The sequence below is a fragment of the Pieris rapae genome, chromosome 16 (assembly GCF_905147795.1).
Source record: "Pieris rapae chromosome 16, ilPieRapa1.1, whole genome shotgun sequence".
Taxonomy (NCBI): Eukaryota; Metazoa; Arthropoda; class Insecta; order Lepidoptera; family Pieridae; genus Pieris; species Pieris rapae.
Window position 1 is genome coordinate 922,415 of NC_059524.1, and position 9,338 is coordinate 931,752.

The following is a 9,338-nucleotide window of genomic DNA, read 5'->3' on the forward strand; positions in this document are numbered from 1 at the left end:
TTTCATGATCAATTTTAAAATCTAATAGGTAAGTAGGTGATCAGCCTCCAGTGCCCGACACACGTCGTCGACTTTTTGGGTCTAAGACATGTCGGTTTCCTCACGATGGTTTCCATCACCGTTCAAGCCAATGTTAAATGCGCACATAGAAAGAAAGTCCATTGGTGCACAGCCGGGGATCGAACCTACGACCTCAGGTATAAGAGTTGCACGCTGGAGCCACTAGGCCAACACAGCTCTTACCTTAATATAAACTGATCCAAATTCGCATTGTTTTTCGTTAGCATGACCGAGAAAAAGGCATTATGACAGGAGGAAATAAAACAAAATTAATAGTTACCGAAAACAATAGCAAAAACAGGCGCTCAGTAAACCAATAACGCAACAATGATACGGAACTGACACGCGGGTAACAAATGTTTTTTCTAAGATTGATGGAACTCATAAGAGGAAGGAAAAAGAAAATAAGGATAATTGATTTGCCTCTATAGAAATTATTAGACAATACGTTTTTGTAGGTCGATTTTAGCCATGCCGTTGATGTCGCTAGTCCCGTCCACCGGGACCGATCCCGGAGCCTCGATATACGGCTTTATTGGAACTACTCGTTGTGGTTTTACTGGGTATTGCTTACCCAGTCTCTGAATAGTAGAGATTCTGGTGTAGGTCAAGTGAAGCTTAGCTAAAAGTTTAGCCAATGAAGTAAAAATCTTTTTAGTTTCATTAACAGTTACAATTCTTCATTCTGCGCTCACAATTTCAGAACTGGCAGTAATTATTTTGTCGTTCATAAGTACAATTCCTAAGCTTCAGTAATAAATTGACTTTGTAATTGACATTCCGCTCCCTGGAAATAATAATGTGGAATAAATTTAGATTTATTCCACATTATTATTTCCCAAATACAAACAGATTAAAACGCAATTTGTTTTTTAACATTTCAGACACAGACTAATGAAAACCACTCTATAGTTATTTGATACGAATGCGGAAATATAAATGTTTAATGTATTTGAAGCAAGCTAATACCACTTGACATAGAAACTGATGCCTGCCAGGGTTACCCTGCAACTTCAATATTAAGTTTTCCTTCATCAGTTGAAAAAGCTATTTTCTTGGAATAGGTATTTCTTAGAATCAGCACTTTGTTATTCATTGCTTTATTGAATCTATAATTGAAAATCGGTTTTACAGAGTAGCGAGCCTGGTGTCATTGTGCTTATTACGAAATGGAAGTATCTATACAATTTATTTATATGTACGGTAATTTTTTTATAGTAACATTATTTAAGTAATATGCAATATTTAACATACACAGAGCCAGCTAAGTGAGTGTAAGCATAGTGTTACATTAGGTCATATAAATAAACTTTCTAAACAAAGCTAAGTATAAACGAGAAGTCATATTGTATATGTAAGTAAATACGATTAATAGAACAGAAGGCAAACGCATGGGCATTTTCAATATCAGAGAGCTCGCGAGTGGGTTGCCAGACTTTAAAAAGGATGGTATTTATTATTGGTACGTCTTTCTTAGAAGGACCCTAAGTCGATTTGGTGAGATGCCTAGATGTGATCAATGACTAGCACTCTAGTGCTGAGACGCGCGTCGGAAAAGTCGAGTTATGTAAATTTAAATTCGCGTTTATATGTATTTGCAAAATAAGTTTTGTTAAGTTTGTATATATTATGTACTTGCAAATAAAGAACTACATTCATAAACTTTTATCTGTTTTTGTAAAATTATGTAAGAATGAAAGATTGAATTGTTCATATAAATTAGTACAAAGTATTATAAAAAACAATTTCTTCGCTTATTCCATTTCCATTCATTATATGAGACAGGACAGACAATCTGAGCATATAAAGTTGAATAGCGCTAAAATCCGAATGGTATTACAAATTTATCGGCTAATAAATAGTCTACCCAATCACATAACAGATAGCCTAACACTAACCAACATAAATTCTAAATTAAAAAACTACTTTTACATGCATTTGTCGCGCTCCTAAACAAGACTGCTATGGTTACATTAATACAAACCACAGCGGTTTTCTAATGTAAAATATTGTAATATACTATATTATTTTGTAAAATTAAAAAGAAAAAAAAATTAAGAAAAATGAAATCACTTTTTATTTTATTTTTTATAATATCGTGACTGCTTCGAGTCCCATAAGAATACAGGCATTCAAGTCCCCATTTTTTAATATTAATATTATAATTTATTGTACTCTTGTCTCGTCTAATGATGTGAAATCTGCAACTTAGGTATAAGAGATCCCATTCAAATGCAATACAAATAAAAAGAATTTAAAGAAAAGTCAGTGTTGCTTTGATGGCAGACACTTTGCATGTTGAACTCTTCAAAAGGAATAACGTAAACGCGAAACGATCTTTGTTCTTTTGATATGTACACGTCCTATGTAAAGTTTTTATAGTATAGTATGATACAGAACAGATGAATCGTGTTTGACTCTAAGAAACAATATTTCAGTTTGATAATCACGTCACTTGAAATTTCAGTGAGGATGTTTTAGCTATATCTCTATTTAAATTATATATTTTTTTCTTATTGGGAGATGTTTAATGTATTTGAAGTAAGTAATATCTCTTATGGGGATTTGTAATAAGAAAAAAGACATGTGTGTATTATCTACACGCGTTAGAAGTTATACCTACTTATAAAAAATGTGATACACAGATCCCTTGATTGTGTTAATAGAGCTCAGAGCGTTTCGACAAATACATGAATCCTTTGTTATTTTCACAAACAATCATAAAATATAGTAATGTCTATTCCTAACATACTTGTTAAGATGAAATATACATTTTTGAATTTTACCATCGTACTTCAACTTATACGAAATTATATCTCTCGGCGTCAGTCGTTTCACAAGTGGGAGTCTTTTAAAGCAAATTTTCCACGCATCACCACTATGTGGAACCAGTTGCCCACTGAAGTATTTTCTAAGCAGTTTGACCGTCCTTCAAGAAAATACCGAAGCAACGGGCCTACGGCCATCACTTAAAAGCAGTTGAAAGCTGCTACTTTTCTATAAATAAATAATAAATAGAAGTTAAAATTAAATCCAGACTGTGATACTAGTATAACCAGTATGACTAACCTTCTGACCTTCTTTGTCCAGGCGGTGAACTCCAAACTTATAAAATGAATAAAAAAATCATTTTTATTTCTTCTAAATCTCGCATAACTTTTACAGCATTCATGTTTCGGATCATTTACCTTTCAAACTCCGTGTATTTACGATGTGTCCTAAAAAAATCATAAAAGGACTAAAACATAATAAGGTTGTAAATACTCGGTATGGCAGAACAGACACAGAATAAAATAATAATCAGTAGGAACAGGTAAATATACGCACAACGTATCGTGAGAAATGCAGGTTTTTTTATGTTTATAAATAAAAATGAAAAAAAAAACTCAAAACTCGAAGAGGTTGGACCAATTCGAGTAATTCTTAACTCATGGAGAGAAAAAAGTTGAATAATAAAAAAAGCTCAGTTTTTTCGGAAAATCAAGCAACTTTGTAGCATAGCAAATAGTAACATAATATGTTGATATGTAGCTACTTAAAAGGTAGGCTAAATAAAAGGGATATTAAGGCGAAAATTATTTCTCGGAGAAAGCCCTTAAACTGAAAGTTTAAAACAAGTTTTTCTTTCTTTGAAAATTATTTTTATTATCACCCTATTGTGTAACCGATAGCTTAATACCAACAAAAAAAAAGTATTTCTGACATTAACATTTCTTTTAATTCGCTTACATTTACACGAAATCAATGTCTGTCTATTCAATATTATAAAATATTTATAAAAAATAACTTTTGTCGAGTAAATTAGTACTTACTTAGTGTAAAGTAATATCAATGTGTATAAGAATAACAAATATATCAAATTACTTGGCACTTATCAGATTTTTTTACATATTGGTTCGTCCAAGTTCGAACGAGTTTATCAACTGTTTTTAACACTCTATGGCCCGGATCGTATCAGTCCCAAATAAAATCATACATCATAAATGTTCCTTCGCGAAACTCTGATTGAGCATACCCTTTTAAGCTTGAATAATTAATGTATGGGAAACGCTTAATATTTTTGTAACTAAAATACACAAAGTGGGTAACTAAGTCTCGAAGAAAAGATTAAAAAATTTTACTCAAACTCAAACTCAAAAATATCTTTATTAATATAGGTAAACATGTACACTTATGAACGTCAAAAAAAACAAATTAAATTAATTGTAAATTTACATTTACAACCAGTTCGCAAGTCAAGGGCGTAGAGCGGGTAAGAAGAACTGGCATGAAACTTTCCGCCACTCTTTTCAATTGCCAAGTTTTTAATACAAATTGTTTGAACTGGAGCAAATCACTCTAGGATTACTACGCAAATATGATCGTTTATTTGAAGTTACTGTAGCGTTTTATAATTGCAAGCGTTAATGAATAAACAAATTTTACTAATGTATGTGCTTATTGGACGGCCAGAACAATTTTTTTTTAATAAAGTATATGAAGCACACATGTGGTATATCAGGGGTCTACCTAAAATGCATGCAAAGTTTTAAGAAATTTTAACCTCTCCTTCACGATTGCGATACTATTGTGATGCCTTAAGATGTCTAGTGTAAATGACGATGCCATCAAAACCAAAAGATTTGTAGCTCAGTTCTTTCACCGTAAAATGTTGTAAGATCCAACTCGCTTAATTTATTCAGTCGCTTCTTAACGGCATTTTTGTCTTAAGTTAAGACCATAACAATATTAGAAAACGAAACAAAAGAAGAGTACTTATAAGATAATAAATTTATTTAATAAATAAATTTATTATCTTATACTATTTTCTTAACATCGGCTTGGCAAGCGCGTTGCCATGCCCCCCGATTGAGGAGTCAAGTGTAGTCATGCAAATTTTAACCAAAGTGATCAAACATGCAGAACTAAACAGCGCAGCATACAGTTCAAAAATCTAACTTCAACGTGTGTGTATGTGTGTGTATATATATATTAGTATCTAGGTATATGTTATCCGTATGTTATGGTATATAAGATCATCTATCAAATCCAAGCCGAATTGGGTGACATTTCACACATCTTGCGTTTTACTTCGTGATCGTCGTCTTGCGTAATTTTTAATAAACAAACGCCTACGCATCCTCTGAAATTAAATACTAAATAGCCCCAAATTGATAAGACGCGTCACAATTGAATTAAGGTCAAAACGTTACAGTCCAGTGACTTCAATATTTTTTTCGTTTCTGAACAATATTGTTAACAATGTAATAAAGTCGGGTTCAAAGTTCACATGGAGTATAAAACGTTTGCAGACGTCTGATAGATAAAGGACTTCTTGCTCCTTAAACAAAACTAAGATTATATACCTACTAGCGGCCTGATCTTCATACAGTTGAACTTTTGTAACTCTGAAAATATTTAGCCCATTATATGATAATATAGCGAAAAAAAATAGTCAAACATTCAAATCTTACCATAATATTAATATTATTTGTATAGAAACTATAGATAAGCACATTCTTACTTTTTATTAATTTAAAATTCAGACCAATAACGGTTATCTGGCAAAAGTTATATTATTCGTTAGGTCCTACAGTTAGTAAATTTCTTGTATTTTTTATTTATTATGTAATATGTTTGTTCGTTTTTGTGGTCTGTCCGTAAAGATTATTATTATTGTTCACTCGTGTCAATAAAGGGTCACCTGTTAATGTAGAAGTGTTTTTATAAATAAATAAAAAATATATTTCTTAATTTCTCTTTTCAAAAACACTTGACAACAGAACTTTATGAGAGTTAGTTATTATATTTTAAAATTGATGATATGACAAGATGTGCACTCCAAGAGTCAAAAAAATAACTGTGTGTTAATCTAGTTCATAGGCCCAAACGACACAAAAGTCAACAAAAACGAGTAATCACCAAAGTTTCACACTTAGTACGGTTTTAATTACTAAAGAGTCCACAAGAGGCTCTTAACGTAAAAAATCCACCCCCCGTCTGGAACGCCTGTTATTAATACTTCGTTGATAAGTTTCTTTGCTTTACGAATGCTTTTTTTGACGAGGTAAAGTCGTATTTACTTAGAAAATTATTTTATTTTTACACTGTTTACATATGTTTTAATTTATTTGATCTATAAGTTTTGTCAACAATAATATATACCCCACACCTAAGGCAGGTTGTAGCGCCACTGTTTTAAATGACTTGAACAACATATAAATACCTGAATAAATCTTATACAATAATAAAATATTTATATATGAAAAGCTTCTAATGAATGGATATAAACTTAAGCTTCAAGGTACGTAGTAATCAGTGAGTCTTGGCATCAATCTAGCAACCGAGAGTTAACCGCTGACAAATTGATCTAAGCTTTGATATTAAGTACAACTCCTAGGGCTTACTACTAGCCTAGTACTTCTTAGTGTGATCATTGTAAATTCAATTAGTACAAACTTTACTAAGCTATGATTATTGTTTACTCACGCCAGTATTTATTCAAGTCATAAAATTAAAAACACAAGAAAATATTACATTACAAACTTTAACACACGACGAAACCACATAAATACAAGGAAATATACTTAAAGGACTACATTAAACTTAAATTAATTTATTCATATAAATTAACATAAGTTTAATATAGTACCTATCACAGAAATATTATCAGAGGCGTGGCTAGAAGAACGGGCAACTCTCTGTCTCACCTTTTAATCGCCAAGTTATTTAATTCTGAAAGGTTTATTTATAACTTAAAAGGAATTGGCGTTAATGTGAATCTTAGTCGTAATAAATTTTTAATTTCAAATATAAATACCATTTTTCACATATATTATTCGTCGGCTTTTTTACCAGTCAAATCATATCCGATTGCATAGGGAAGTTTCAGGTTCATCAAACAGTATAACCTCAAAATGTTAAACTTAGCTATTGTTAGACGTATGAACTACATACAAATACATACACACTAAACGATGAAATTGCAAAATGAAAACTTTTAAAATTCAATCTGTTAGCAACCTTCAGACATTTAATATCTTAAAAGAAGCCAACATTCAAACATGAATTGTTATTCAAATTCTGAACTAATAAGTTTGCAAAACTTTAGAATCAGAGAATTGCTTTGGTCTCGCAACTTCTGATTTCAATACTTTAAAAACAACTAAAATATTCTTTTTACAAAGACCGCATTGTGTAAATCCTACGCCACGTCTGGAATGGCCATTTTATTCAGAACAGTTTTTAATATATATTTTGTTGCTTTGATAAAGTGATGAAATTATGCGAACCCTTTATTAATTTCAAATATTATATTAATAAACATACGAGAACGCATCATAACGCTTAAAGGTGACGTGACATCTCAAAACGTCAATTTACTTGATTTTTCATACGTTGAAGCAACAATTATTTGTAAGTTTCTTATTAGTAGTACTTAGTAGACTACAATTGTACTATTATAATTTAAATATGATTTAAATATTGTACAATTCTAATTTAAGTGTTTTATTTCAACTATTTTCGTTTTATTCAAAATTCTGTCTCTCGATCTTCACTAAGGTAATCTAGCTAGGATTCAAATGGTTTAAGAACGCGTAGAAAACATTCAAACATATAATAAGTCCCGTCATATTTCAAATTCAAAAATCATATATTCATGTAGGTAACATAAGGAACACTTATGAACGTCAAAAAAAATTAAACATTAAATGCTTCTAATTTTACATTTACTGCCAGTTCTCAAATCAAGGGCGTGGAACGGGAGAGAAGAACTGGCAATAAACTCTCCGCCACTCTTTTTAATCGCCAAGTTTATTCTTTTACACATCGTTTGTAAGAAGCTGCAACCAATAAACCATGTTCCATAATATGACATCTTGAGTAATAAAGAATAATAAAATAAATGAAAAACAAAGATTTTATATTATCTCATGTCATTAATTTTTAATAAAAAAAATTCGTTAAGTATTCTAAATTTAAATTTTCCATCGATCGGAGAAGTGTAAAACGCTTCTTAATTGTATTTGCAGGACAAAAACTCGAATAAGCAATTGCCTTGAACTCAGTTAACCTGAATTCAGACACATTTTGAGGGTGCTCGGTTTTAGTAATTTCTAGAGAGGAGAATAAATATTAGCGCCTTTTTCGCTCGAGGATTTTTGGTGAGTTTAAAATGGACTCTCCAAGACATCGTAACGTAAAGTACGTACAAGGGCCGAAATGTTGAAGGGTTGTATAAAATGTAATAGTGAAGGTACAATTGTTAATTAAACTTGGGGAAAGTATAGATGCCTTAGGTTGCTCTATCAAAATATAATGTAATTGGTGGGAGGTGACAAAGAACAGCACTAGAAGTTCGTTTCGGATGCCATGACGCAGGGCCAGCGGCGTAAGTGTTGAATGTAGACCAGCTCCATATGGTCTTCAAATACTAAGAAAATGACGTAATAATACGACAATAATTATATGGATTTTGATGTTAACATCTCGAGTCTTCCCCTTCATCTTGCCCTATCGGTCTCCTCAGATTTTTGCTTTTGATGGGCATGATATTGCGATTATTCTTTATATCGAAACCAAGTCAACGAACGGTCATGTACTTTGATCACTGTCTCGGAAGTAGCAGTTATAGTATGAAAATTTAATAAGAATTGTAGTAAATCAAATTTAATTAAAGCTCAAATAGTGAAGTGCACTTTATTATTTAGCAGACGTCAAGTGCAATTAGAGAGTTCTTGGCTATGGTTTTAGCTAAAATTATGCGCATATTGTAGAGTATTTCAATGTTACTATGTACTTTAATTTATTCCTTATTAAAACACAAACTTTTAATTACTAAGAATACATGTCTTCAAAATTTGATATTATGTCCATACTCACTTTTGAATAAATAAACGTATCGTAATTTAACATAAAAAAAAACACAAACCTTAATAAAATCCGCATCAAAAGTCAACACTTAAATCACTGAAAAACACGATTCACCACAGCGTCACAAAAAGCTTAGTACTATTTTCGTAACAGTTAGCGGTATGGAGCGCGCAACCTCCCCTCACTAGATCAGATCGCGTACTGCCGAACGCCTATGTCCGACGAACTGAGAATTCCGTGCTTCGTCAACCTACAAAGGGCAAAAACCGAAGTTTTTGATGCTGAATTGAATGACTGAACATCGTGTTTTTCAGTCAAAAACATTATTTTTTACAGTACGCCCACTAATGACGCAAAGAACTACATTTTTGAAACTTCACAAAAAGCCCAATAATTTGACAGATTAGATAATTGATATTGACAAC

At 31.8% G+C, this 9,338-nt stretch overlaps 1 protein-coding gene across 1 annotated transcript in view; it reads right to left on the reverse strand.

The window, feature by feature from the left end:
- The window catches only part of LOC110991764 (glutamate receptor-interacting protein 2), a 169,016-nt gene extending 159,918 nt beyond the window's left edge, over window positions 1-9,098 (reverse strand). Inside the window, exon 1 of the mRNA XM_045631613.1 lies at window positions 8,972-9,098. The gene's annotated coding sequence lies outside the window, so the exon portion shown is untranslated. The remainder of the gene's footprint in view (window positions 1-8,971) is intronic.
- Window positions 9,099-9,338: the final 240 nt, after the last annotated feature.